Source organism: Ruditapes philippinarum, unplaced genomic scaffold (genome assembly GCF_026571515.1).
Source record: "Ruditapes philippinarum isolate M1 unplaced genomic scaffold, ASM2657151v2 ctg7912_1_1_1_1, whole genome shotgun sequence".
In the NCBI taxonomy this organism is placed as follows: Eukaryota; Metazoa; Mollusca; class Bivalvia; order Venerida; family Veneridae; genus Ruditapes; species Ruditapes philippinarum.
The window spans coordinates 5,540-19,375 of NW_026856556.1; the positions used below are offsets into that span (position 1 = coordinate 5,540).

The window sequence follows — 13,836 nt, forward strand, 5'->3', positions numbered from 1 at the left end:
CATTTTTCTAAACAAGTGCAGTTTTGTTTATTGCTGATAAATGTGTATTGTATATCAGAATAATACTGTTTTGTTTCCAAAAGTGCAATTTATATATACAATTAAAGCAATCTTTGACATTTCTACATTACGATGCACTTAAAAAGAAAATGCATTTTGACAAAGGATAAAATTGACTGTTTACTGATTAGTTTCTATAACAATCAACCATTCATTTTGCTATCAGGTTAAAATATAGTTCTTTAATTTACTTTATAATTGAGTTCTAATCTGCATTTAAAACTGACAATTTATTAAAATTGTTAGAATTGTAGCAATATTCCGCAAAACACATTCACATCTGCAGTTAGAGTTGCCTACCCTTCAGTTTGCACTCAAACTGCAATGTCCAACTTTTAGTTCAACTGTGTATAGTGTATGGGCGTCTCACTTCAGCGACTTAACAGCGATAGATATTTAAACAACTCTGAGTTTGTATGTCAGTTACTTTTAGATATTTTATAAACGTCATAAAATGGAAAAATGGGTTGGACGTGTTGCACTTGTAACCGGTGCTTCGGCTGGCTTTGGAGAATCAATTGCCAAACGCTTGGTTGAACACGGAATGAAAGTAGTTGGATGTGCTAGAAACATTGAAAAAATACAGGTCAGTAACGTTTTATTTACGTTGCGTTAGCATAAATGTCCCGATATGGGTCAAACTGGTATAACGAGGGCGGTAAACTTAAAACGTTAACTAGATCTACCTGACAAAATAAACTATTTGAAACTTATATTAGTGTAATCCATTTCGTATTTTATATAATAATCATATATTTGCTTTTTCTCAACGTTATACACTATTAGACAAAATAACAATTGGATTATGTTTTTCAATGAAAAATATTATAATATAAATTTATACATGCAGTTTAATTATATGATCTATAGTTTAAATCATTTCTTCGTCGCATTTTAATCTAGTTCTTTACATCTCCATTTATGTTATTAATTTTATATAATCCTTACAGAGCTTATCAGAAAGTTTAAAAGACTCGAAGGGATCTTTGACTGCAATAAGATGTGACATATCTAAAGAGGACGAAATTCTGGCCATGTTTGAAAAGATCAAGAAAGATCTAGGCGGAGTAGATGTGTGTATTAATAATGCTGGTCTTTCATATAACGCGCCGTTATTGTCTGGAACAACAGAACAGTGGAGACATATGCTAGATGTAAGTTTTAACCAAAGAAATATCCAATTTTAAAGGAGGTCGCAGTCTTAAAGAACAACCATCATTTCGCTAACAGAAGCCTGTGTAAGTTTAACTTGCACTTGTATTTATAAGTTTAATATAATCCGTAACTAAGAAGTGTTTTTTTTATTCTCATTATATGTCTGTTAGTGTCACGAACAGAGCTGCATCAGTACTAAGGGTGTAGTACTTAAGTACCAGTACCAGTACTTGGCAAATTATGCAGTACCATTACCAGTATACTGTGCTCCTCTTAGTTCACGGTACTTAACACTTTAAAACAGTAAAGAACACAAACAATAAACTTACACTACAAAAACTGTCATAAACTGTATCATTTAGTCATTTTTCTGCTATATGACACAAGGAAACAACAATATATTCAATCAAAATTAGTTTTAATTTGTCAGAGGTAAACAGTGTGTCGGCCATTTTGAAAACAGTATGTCATCATTTACCTCGCGGTAATGGTGTTTTATTTCAGTTTTTTCATGTTTCAGTTAAAATTTCTTTAAGTTATTTTGCATAATTTTAAATATTAAAAGTATTTTTACATTGTAACTCAAAATTTATTTTTTCAACAAACAAAAACATTTAGAAAATGATGATTGTTTCAGACGTATGCACAATTTTAATGGACTATTGTTGTTTTTTGCAGAAGTTTGTAAAATGTTGTACAGTTTTACGTAAAATTCTATAGATTTAAATTATTTGCACAAAACCTTTGTTGTTAAGGTGTTTGAATAAAATATGTCAATTCTGACCAATTATAACACTGGTCACATGAAAATATTCCATTACCGTGAGATAAGTGATGACGCGGAATTAGTGATGTTGAGTATACCAGTACTAGATTTTAGCTTGGTACTGCAGTACCAGTACTTTTTTTGGTGAAGTAATTAAGTATCAGTACCATTACTTTTATATATTCATCAAAGTTTGAATAAATAAAGTGTCAAACAAATAATTGCAAATATTATTCAGCAAATAAATAAAATTATAATTTACTTTAAAGTTAACATAACATATTTACAACTTTATAGTTTTAACTTACTTTTTACAAACAATATTTACAACATATATTCATGTCATATCTAATTGTTTAGTAACCAGTCAACTGTATAAATACAATGCAAACATCTTTCATTTAAAACATAACATAACATAACATAACATAACATAATTTTTTTTATTTAACATAAAATTGTAAACATACAATTTATAGTCAAATCATATTCTGTATAGTGTAAAGTGTTACAAGTTACAATTAGCCGAGAAGTATTGTTAACCAGTATGAACAAATGTTATGATATATATAACAGAGTTTGCATAAGAAATAATTATAAATGTAAGAAACAAATGTACTTTAACAAAGAAGAAAAAAAATATTTGTTAACGTTGCCGAGAAGTATTGTTGACAAATATAAACAAAGGTTACGGCATAATTGCATAAAAAATACTTATGCATGTACACAGTAGAACGAGATTTGTTCACGTGCCGAGAATTATTGGTGACAAGTATAAACATAAATACACTTAAATATGTAAGAAGCTAAGTAGAAAGATATTTGTTTACGTTATTTCATATCGATATCCACAAATCAAACGGCAATAATAATATTTCTAAGATGACATAACCGTTGTATATGTACTAATCATTTATTGTCGTAGTTATCTCCCATTTACTTGTAAATCGTAAGAAAAAAGTATATTATCGGTTATTAAATTCTTAAGTTATGTCCTCTCTTTAAATGCGTAATACAGATAACTTGCCAGATTATTAATTGTTTTGATATTTGTGCTTGTCATTAGTGTTTCGAATTTCTGCATTGAAGGCCATCTACAAAAATATGGTTTAAAAAACTTTCTACGTAAATTGTAATATTTCGGGCATATTAATAAGAAATGGTATTCTGTCTCTACTAAATTTAATGAACAATTTCGACATTTTCTGTTTTCTCTTGGAATATTATCGTGCCTTCCTTTTTCTATTTCGAGATTATGAGCTGATAGTCTAAATTTGGTTAAAATAATCCTATGGCTATCTTTGTTTATAACGCTTAAATACTTTTCGCACTGAAATTCGTGTTTAAAATGACTGTAAGACGAAAGTCTGTTAGAGTTATTAATACTTGAATACCAATTTTGTTTGTAGATATCTAAAATTCTTTGCTTTATGACACATACATTTATATTTAAATTATCTTGTTGTAGCCAAAAGTAAGACATTCCTATTTGGTTCAATATATTTTTTATTTGATAAGCCCAGTTTTTTTCTCTGTATGATAGCTCATTATCTGCATCTTCTTTTAGCATGTTATACATTTTTTTAAGAATTGAGTTATCAGGTGACTTAAGTATTTTAATCCAGTATTTGAACATTATGATTTTACGGTATATTGCCATTGGATATCTCCCTATTTCTCCATATAATGCATCTAGATTTGTTGATTTACGGACACAAAGGATCTTTCGAATAAATTTACAATGTACAAGTTCTATATTTTTACAATCATAGTATCCAAACACTTCTGCACTATAATTTAAGACGGATCCAACTAGTGTATCAAACAGTTTACATTTATCTTGAATCTTTAGATCAAGTTGGTTAAATACTGTAAAAAGGTTATGCATAGAAAATGATGAATGTTGAGCAAGATGCTTTTGTGTCCGATTCCAATGTCCATTTTTAAAGAAATAAACGCCTAAATATTTAAAGCTTTTAACAATTTCTAAGGTTTGACCATTGAAAATGAAGTTAAACGTTGAATGTCTACCTTGTTCAAATATCATTATTTTAGTTTTAGATGTGTTAACTTTTAGATTCCATGTTTGGCAGTATAAATTCAAATCATTTAACATTGATTGTAATGCATTGGGTGTATTGGCAAAAAGAGCTGTATCATCAGCAAAAAGTAGCATAAATAATTTTAATTCATGAACGGTGAAAATTCCATCAATGTTACTATTAATGTTATGAATTATGTCATTAACGAAGAATAAAAATAAAAGATTTGAACTTGGGTCACCTTGTTTTGCACCTATGTTTGAGGTGAAGTTTGGTGATATCTCTTTTTTAAACCTTACCGCTGATTTTACGCTAGTGTACATGCTTTCAATTGCTTTTACAAATTTTGAACTAACATTTTCCTGGATTAGTTTTTGAAAGATAAACGAACGTTGTAATTTATCAAAGCATTTTTCAAAGTCTACAAAGGCTACGTATAATTTATTTTTATCAGAAAGAGCTTTTACTATTATTGAGTGAAGTATAAATATGCAATCTGTAGTTGATTTTCCTTTTTGGAATCCGTATTGATTATCTATTATAGTTTTATGTTTTATAGTCCACGATGTTAGGCGATTAAGTAATACCTGTGAATATATTTTAGCAATAATGTTTATCAAAATTATACCCCTATAATTTTTGGCATCTTCCGGGTCACCTCCCTTATGTATAGGAACAATAATTCCTGATCCCCACTCACTGGGATATTCTCCGGTATGAAATATCCTGTTAAAAAGTCTTAGAATAAAATCAGACGTTTCATTAAAAGAGATTTTATATATTTCCGATATAAGTGTATCTATTCCACTACTTTTATTATTGTTTTGTGAAAATACTGCTTTATGTAATTCTGACATATTAATTTCTTTATCTAAATCTTCATCTATAATATTTTGATTATAAGATGTATTTCCAGTTGTTGTCTCTGTGCTATACAGTGTTTTAAAATGCTCATATAGATCTTGTGTTGTTAAAGTTTCAGCCCTTCTTTTATTTTCAGTGTACTGACTTCTAATCTTATTCCAGAATTTACGTGGTTGAGATTTACTCATTTCATTTAAGTTTTGCCTCTCATTAAAGTTATATTTTTTCTTTTGGGTTCGTTTAATTTTGTTATAATTATTTTTATAGTTTATGTATAGATTACGAAGGTTATCATTGTCTTTGTTCTTTACAAAAGCATTTCTTGCTTTTTTGAATTCAGCTCTAGCAGTGTAACAGTCAGCATTGAACCATGGTTTTTTCTTTAATACTTTATTTATAGATACAGTTCGTGTTGTTCGTGTTTGTCCGAAAATATCATTTGAACAATCGCTTAAAATATTAATAAAAGATTGTGATATAGTATTAATATTTTCGTTTTGGTTAATTTCATTAGTTAGCTCTAATATATCTCCTCTTTTTGAGTTTAAGCATTCCAAAAATTGTGAAATTTTTGTATTGTCAAATTTCAAAAACGTTTCTTTGTGTATTTCAATCGGCGGTGAAGCGTGATTTTTACATGGTAGACTAAAACAGAGTCCGCTATGATCGGAAAACTCGTTAGGTGGGGTAATACAAAAATGTGAAACAAGTTCAAAATCATCAATATGCAACAATAAATAGTCAAGCGTTGACGATCCGTTAATCGAATGATAAGTATACTCTCCTATACCTAGATCATTGTGTAATCGAGAATTACCAATAATATATGAGGTAGACAGGCAAAAATCAATCAAGCGTTTACCCATATTATCCACGGTTTTATCCCGGGAAAACCGGTTTGGTATGTTTACATTATTTGACAGATATAGGTCATGATCAATATATTCATCAAATTCTAAAAAATCTGACATGTTAGATGTACGACAGTTTAAATCGCCAAAAATGAAACATTTACCCTTACATTTATATCGTTCTAAGCCAGACTCGATCTCTTCGAAAAAATCAAAATTATTGGTGTCTATAACTCTTGAATTTGAAGGCGGCATATAAATACAACATATATATAAATACACATTATCATTGAAATCAAACAAATGTTGTAAAAGTTCTATCCATACTATTCCATTTTGATGAGTTTCTATAATGTTTATATACTTATTTAGGGATTGTCTATAGTAGATTGATATACCACCGCTGAACCTGCCTTTTCGAACATTCCGGGTTTTATTTCCATATAGATGAACACATTGATATCCAGTTATATCCAAATTTAAATGTGTATTTTTCGATAACCACGTTTCAGAAAGAAATATCAAGTCATAATCGCTAATAATATTAATAAAATCGATATCACTTATCTTCCTTGCTAATCCATGAATATTCCATGAAAGAATTTTAATATCATTGATATCCTTCTCACGGCTTTCCTAGTATGTATTATGATTCACAATTTTCCCGTTGACATACTTCTTACTGATTTTATTGTTGATATACAATTTTGTTCCAGATATTCTTGCTGTTCCTTCGTCTATATTTTCGCTAGCAATAAAGTCTGTGAATGCTTTCCTAGCTTCCCTGTAAGGTTGTGGGGTTTGTATACCGATGCATTGCTGCTGCGCTTTAATATCATGCTCATACGATTTTTGCCTGACCTTTTCACGATCTGCGTAGTCCTTAAATTTCACAACGATCGGTCGTGGTCGTTTGGATCGTATTCCTCCTAGTCTGTGGGCTCTATCAAAGACCATAACATTTACTTCCAAATCAAGGGTTTCCCTGATAAGGTCTTTGACAAGCTTATCGCAATTTTCCGGCTCTCTTGTATCATTTGGCTTAGGGGGTTCGGGTTCGTTAAGGCCATAGAATATAAGGTTTGATCTCATTGATCTTGCTTCTAAATCTAGCAGTTTATCTTGTACATTTTCCGCTTGTTTCTGGAGTGTGTGATCGTATTCTGCTAAATCAATGCATTTATTTTGTAAAGCATTAACTTGTTCCCTTGACTCCTGTAATTCACTTTTTTGATTTTCGAAAGCTGAATTAATGAATGCTAATGAGTTTTCTGCCTCTGTGCTTTTCGTTTCCAGATTTTTAACTTTTATTTCTAAATTACTCATTTGTAATTGTATTGTTTTCACTGATTTTTCAATTTCGTCTAATTTGGGTAACGCATTTTTTATCATTTTAACATCTTCATTTATCACTTTCACGCTTTCTATAAGGGAGTGAGCCCAAATAGGGGGTGATGTACCCTGGATCGGAGTCCCAATATTTGTAAATCCAAGTCCTGGATATTGTCCCAAGTCTAAAACCGGAGAAGCGCCGTTTTGATTCATTACAGATTGCACGTAGTCAATACTATTATTTAATCCGATCGTGTGATGAGTTGGTGTACTACACGTTATGCTTTGTGAGCACGGGTTTAAATGGCTGTCTATATCCAAATCTGGTGAAGCACTAGCTTTTCTTTTTTCTGCTCGTTTTAGCTTTTTTCTTTGAGTTTTTGTCAGATTAAGGTTTTCAGACATTAGACCTGCTATTTAGCTCCACTTTGATACAAAAATTCCAGAAATAATCCAATTGTTTTGATAGGAAAAATTGTAAAATTGAGAGAAAAATCACGTGTTACACTATACACAATGACCGCCTATATATCACAACATTCTTTTGTTGCCTTTCACACCTTCACACCTCAATTTATACCAAAGTAAATAACAACTTTTTATGGTGCTAACAATATCACTTTTTTTCACTTGAAATGGGATTATTTAGAAAAGAAGAAATTAATTAGTGTTTATTTTGCTCTTTTACTAGTAAATACAAAGTAATAAAAGATTTTAATAAGGATATTTTAGGGTAAAGAGTTATTGAGTCTGTTTATCTTAGTTTAATTTTTACTAAAAGTCTTTGGTGCTTTCTATGATGAATAGTATGTTAACATTTGAAGGAATATTGCAGCAAATTATCTTTAGATTTGATAACTTACTTTTTCACAAAAATAAAATATAGTTAATGTAATTTAAAGCTTTATTTTATGAGAAAAATTGATGCTTAGAATTTTTAATTTTTATCAAAACCAAAAGTACTGGGTAATGCAGTAGCAGTACCACTTTTCAAGACAGTAATGCAGTACCAGTACCAGTAGTAGCAAAATTTTGTAAGAGTAATTCAGTATCAGTACCAGTACTTGCAAAATTGCTGCAGTACGTACTGCAGTACCAGTACCAGTACCAGTAATGCAGCTCTGGTCACGAAGGGGTATTAAAATATAAAATAAAATAAGTCAATAACCCCAGGTATTGGCATTTAGCACGGATTTTAAGGCTTGTCTGTCCAGCTTTTACTGGGACTTTGATAATCAAAGAGTGAAATGACGAACGTCTGAAATGATTAAATAGAAGTCACTGAAGTTTTCCATGAGCTATAAAGGTTGAAGATGATATCATGTGACCGTGCTAATGTTTATGTTCCTCAATATGCAATCAAAATAACATTGTGTGATGTATTTACTTTAATTGATTTGTTTTTTAGATAAACGTATTAGGACTCTGTATTTGTACCAGAGAGGCGGTTACATCTATGCGAGAACGTGGTGTAGATGACGGTCATATTGTTCTTATGAGCAGGTATGTGTGTGTGATTTAGTCATATTACATTTCAATATAGAAATTGTGTATTGAACCATTATCAGCTAGACTCCGATGAGGTGAAATTAAAAAGCAAGAGTGAAATTTGTTTTTCTCTCTCTAATCAAAGAAGAATACACAGTTGTTGATTTCATTAAAGTGGCAGACACCTGAGCTAAAATCTAAAAGGTTATGACTATGCTTTTCAACTGTATCAATATCAATTTACAGTATAGTGTATAGTGTATTGGATAGTTGACAGCCTGCAGCCTTTTCCATTTCATTCATCTCATGATAAAAATATGTAACTTCAGCTTAAATAAAAAATCGTTATGGTCAAATTCAGTCATCTTCTAATAAACTTACTTAAGAAGAATTGCCGCGCAATCGTATTTTGTTAGTAAAAATTTTGAAAGGTAAAACAATTTGGTCTCAACTTTGAAAGTATATGCGTTTTTAAAGATATTTTATGATCATTTACATTTTTACATACTACAGTATGGCCGGTCACGGAGTGACCCGAATGCTCCGCACGCACATTTCTATGCTGCCACTAAGTTCGCCGTAAAAGCACTAACTGAGGGTCTTCGTAATGAAGTATGTGCATTGAAAAGTCATATACGAGTAACGGTATGTCATGTTTTCTCATAATTTGTTTAAACGGTTTTTTATAAAAGTTAAATTAACTTTTTAGCTCACCTGAGCTAGCTCAGGGTGAACTTTAAGGATCGTTGATTGTCCGTCGTCCGTCGTGTGTCGTCCGTCCACACTTGTTCGTTAACACTTCAGCGGTCACATTTTTGCTTCAATCACCATTAAAACTTTGTCAGAATGCTTGTCTATGTAATAGCTCGAATGAACTAGGTCACAGGAGCTAAAAATAGAAAAACCTTGTTAACACTCCAATGGTCACATTTTTGACTCAATTGTCATAAATCTTGGTCACTCTAGTGGCTACTGTTTTGATCCAAATATCCTAAAAATTGGTCTGAAATTTTATTTGTGATGATTTCTAGGTCAAGTTCGAATATGGTTCACCCGGGGTCAAAAACTAGGTCAAACTGCTTAAATATAGAAAATCCTTGTTAACACTAGTGGTCACATTTTTGACTCACCTGTCATGAAAGTGTGTGTCTAGGTAATAGCTCGGATGAGTTCGATGGGTGAGGTGAGCGATCTAGGGACATCTTGGCCCTCTTGTTATATTTTTCATTTTATAAATAAACTTTAAAAAACTTATGTTGAAAAAAAAATCTTGTAAGGCTGCTGAGTACATATTTATTGTTAGAACAATTGTTTAAGTCTTATTAATAATTGAAAACGTGGTAAACACTCATTTGAACAAGTTATGCTGTTTGGTTGGTTGTTTTTTTACCCCAATTTTAACAGACTTTGGTCGTATCTCTGCAGTTGTAGACCTTATGACTAACCAGTAATTTGCTTCACAAGAGATCGACTATTTATCCCAAATGATTTCTGAATCAACAATTAAAGACCAGTGACCATAAGACTCTACGTGCATGGAGAAATCAACCACGCACAGGGATCAAACAGTAAGTCGAGGAATAACAAATCCCCTGTTAGCAGGCCTTTTTGTTTTTTGTAGCCAAGGTAATCAAAACAGATCTTGAGTATGAAGATTCATATGTAGCTTCCAAAGAATTGGAGCTTTTTCTTCTACATTTTGTATTTCAGTATTAAATGGTTTTATTTATGTTGGTGATTAATTTCAGGCAATAAGCCCAGGAATGGCTAAGACAGAATTTTTGAGTAGAATATTTTCAGAATCAACCAGGATTTGCAGACAAAGCCTACTCGGTTTATCAGGTAATTTATACTAGATCAGTATTGTGATAACTCAGATATAAGTACTTGAACTAGGAAACTACGCTCGTACGAGGGTCATTCACTGGATTCTGTCACTGGGCTCACTTTTTTTATAAATATGATTTCTATTTCGAACATTCAAAGTGAAAATCGTTTTTGTAATTTCTCAGTCCAGTTTCTTAAAACTGTAAAATAATATTTTTTGGAATCTGCCAAGGGACCTCCAGAACCTCTTTTACCAGAAAGTATTTTCTTAAGCTTGGGAAACAAAAAGAAGTCAGGAGAATAAGGTTAATGGTTTACAACTTTATCACTCGCTTTTGGGAGAGGAGGCATTGTCATGTATAAGATAAACTCATGACCATCCTTTTGCATGGTAAAATTGTGAAACACCTTCACTCTGCCATTTAGTTAAAACTTGAGATATTTTGAACAAAAAACAGACATTTTCACGGATTTTTCCCAAGCTGTCACTTTCAACCTGCTCAAAGTAGTCTACAAACAGGAAAAAACGAGCCCAAAATTACCTAACAGTATCTACAGTCAATGGAAAATAGTTTCATAGCAATGGAATTGGCCGTATTTGTGTAATATAATAATACCAACCAAATTTATAATCTACCTGTACCGAGCGGTAAATTTCAGGTATCTGCCATCACTGGCGCCGGTAATACGGCGTGTATATGGTGTTATAAAAATGTGTAATGCTATTAGGAGCTCATAAAGGATGTAATGATAATCATGTAGTTTATTACAAACATGTCCATGTACCTGATATGTAAATGGTTACTCAAAGTGTTTCGGTTTTAACATTATCTGTAGAACTACTTAAATTGCTGATTCAAAATCAAATGGAAACAAAAGGAACATCATAGGGGTTCAAGAGTGATTTATTGAACTACTGTCTTAACTTGTTTATAACATATAGTTGCATCTTGAATATGATTTTAAATAAATTGGATATTCCCATGCAGTTCTTTTGTAATATATCTAAAGCAAAACAGCTCTTAAATATGAATCAACTTTACAAAAAAAACAGATGCTGAATACGTACTGAAAATAGAAAACCGTTTTCACTCATTGTTTTATATTTAAACATACATTTTGTACTTGTAATTACTATATGGTAAATTATGTTTATCTGACTTCGTTTTTTATTTAGACTTAATTTAATTCATGCAAAAAGGTAATTATCACTACACTACGAAGCAATCATCATGTATTTCAGCCACTTACCGCCGATGACGTCACCGATAGCGTCATTTATGCATTAGCAGCACCTCCTCATGTTCAGGTAAGTCAGTGATTCTGTACAGCGGACACCTTGAAATGGAGCCATGTTGGCTGGTTTTTAAATACTGATTTACAGAATTCACCATCTCCGATCCCCTTTCATTTACTTCATTCTATTTAGCTCCGCCAATTGTTAACACATTTAGTGCAAACTTTTATTTTGGGACCGCACGCCGCTCTTCATAGAATGGTACGAATTCTGCTTAAGTTCGTGCAGGAGCATTGACATGTGGTTTGCGTTTCCACTGCTGCCTGTGAACAGACCCAGTTTAAACCAAGCCTGCAATATTTATTTATAATTTTGCCGTTCATGGTCCAGTCTTTGACCATTTCACTTAACATTATTTAGTAGGCTAGCAATTGAAGACTGTCATCAAACAAGCAATGTTCACAGATCAAAATTAATGTTGCCATTCCAGAAAATTGATTGCTTTAGCTGCACGGTAAAATTGTTTAGTATACATGTAGCGGGGGAAAAAACGTTTATTTATTTGTAACTGATAATCGTGACATTATTAAGTTATTTACATTTTTACCCAAATAACAATTATGAATTCGTTATAAAGATTTTTGACAAATGTAAACGGTTATTTGAAATATGACCCTCACCTAGCGGCTCGTATCATAACCTGTCAAATTTTTTTATATTTAATTTGTATGTACAATTTATATTGTAAATTAACGACATGAATTTTATAGTTTTTCTTGTCCCTACGACTATGAATTACATTAAGTCAACCCCTCGTGTGTTTAAATTTTGCATCACGTGAAAATCTATTCTGTTTTCAGGTTCACGACATTTTAATTCGACCAACGGAGTGTCCGGTATGAGGTATATAACGTGACGAAGCTGGTGTTTCGTACTTCTTTTTACATGTTATAAATTATCTACATTCATAAATACTAGTACTGTAGCATTTGTTTTGTTTTACATGGTTTAGCTGAACACTTGTGCTGCCTTATTTTATCAGGCAGTGACATTAGATGTACGTAGATATACCACTTGTTCTTCATGGTGTTTTACTGAATTCGGCAACGGCGAACGAATTTTTTCCACTTGTTACTCAACATGCCAAACACATTTAATTAAGGTCTTCTAATAAGAAAAAAAGTTCCTGGCCACAGAAAGACTCCGGAAAGTTGGAGATTATTATTGGTTTACCATATAGCAAATTTTACCTTCACGTTTCCTATTTACTGAAAGTAAAGACCTTGTCCTATGGTGTTGAGCTTTCCATATTTGTGGGGTTATATTTGTCGCAATGATTAAGAGGTTCTGTATGAAAAACATTAAGGTCAAATAAATATTCTTTGCTTAATGTGTGAGCATAGCTGGGTCATATATAATTATGACCCTAGGGATGATTTGTAACTTATCTTGAGGACCACAAGGTGATGCCACATGCTAAAAGCATATTTTTCAAAAAAAAAATATACAAACCCCCAAGGGCTTTAATATTTCAAATGTCCTTATAAATTAAAGAATTCCCGAGCATGGCCCTTTTTCAAATCAATGAAATTTCTTTTTTTTAAAAATTTCCCCAAAGTAATCATATACTAAAAATCCAAGCTCTAGGCATTGTATACTACCAAACCTACATAAACGAAGTGACCTCCGGGGCGGGGCCAACTTTTAATTGTAGAAGACCTATCATTTGTGCAATGAAGATGTGTCGCAGATTTTAAAAACAAGTCTATATAATATAACCAAAGCGAATGCAAGGGTGTGTCATTGAGGATCACAGAGGCGTGATTTTTCTTCTTCTGTAGAGGTCCACACGGCAATGCCAATATTTTAACTCTGGGCACTGTAGTTTGAAACTTAAAAGCTTTCATTTTTGCCTCTAGAAGAGTCCACTTTTGTTATAAGTGTGTTTGGGTTAAAGACAATCTAGACATGTCATTCGTCCGTCCACTTTGCCTAGACAAGAAACCAGTTATTACCAATTGTGAGCAAGTGAGCGACTACTAACTGAGCCACTAAATGGCAAATCGCTACAGGAAAATGCCAATATATTATTCATGGTCCTATTATAAACTCATTTACGAGAGAAGTAGGAACCATGTTCGAATGTACACTGGCTAGTGAGACTTGACCCCATGAACTCCAAGTCGTCTGGTTTGTAGATCTTATCTAAAAGAA

The 13,836-nt window shown here is 32.0% G+C and overlaps 1 pseudogene; it reads left to right on the forward strand.

The window, feature by feature from the left end:
• The first annotated feature begins 255 nt into the window (after nucleotides 1-255).
• LOC132746990 (dehydrogenase/reductase SDR family member 11-like) lies at nucleotides 256-12,607 on the forward strand (annotated as a pseudogene).
• Nucleotides 12,608-13,836: the final 1,229 nt, after the last annotated feature.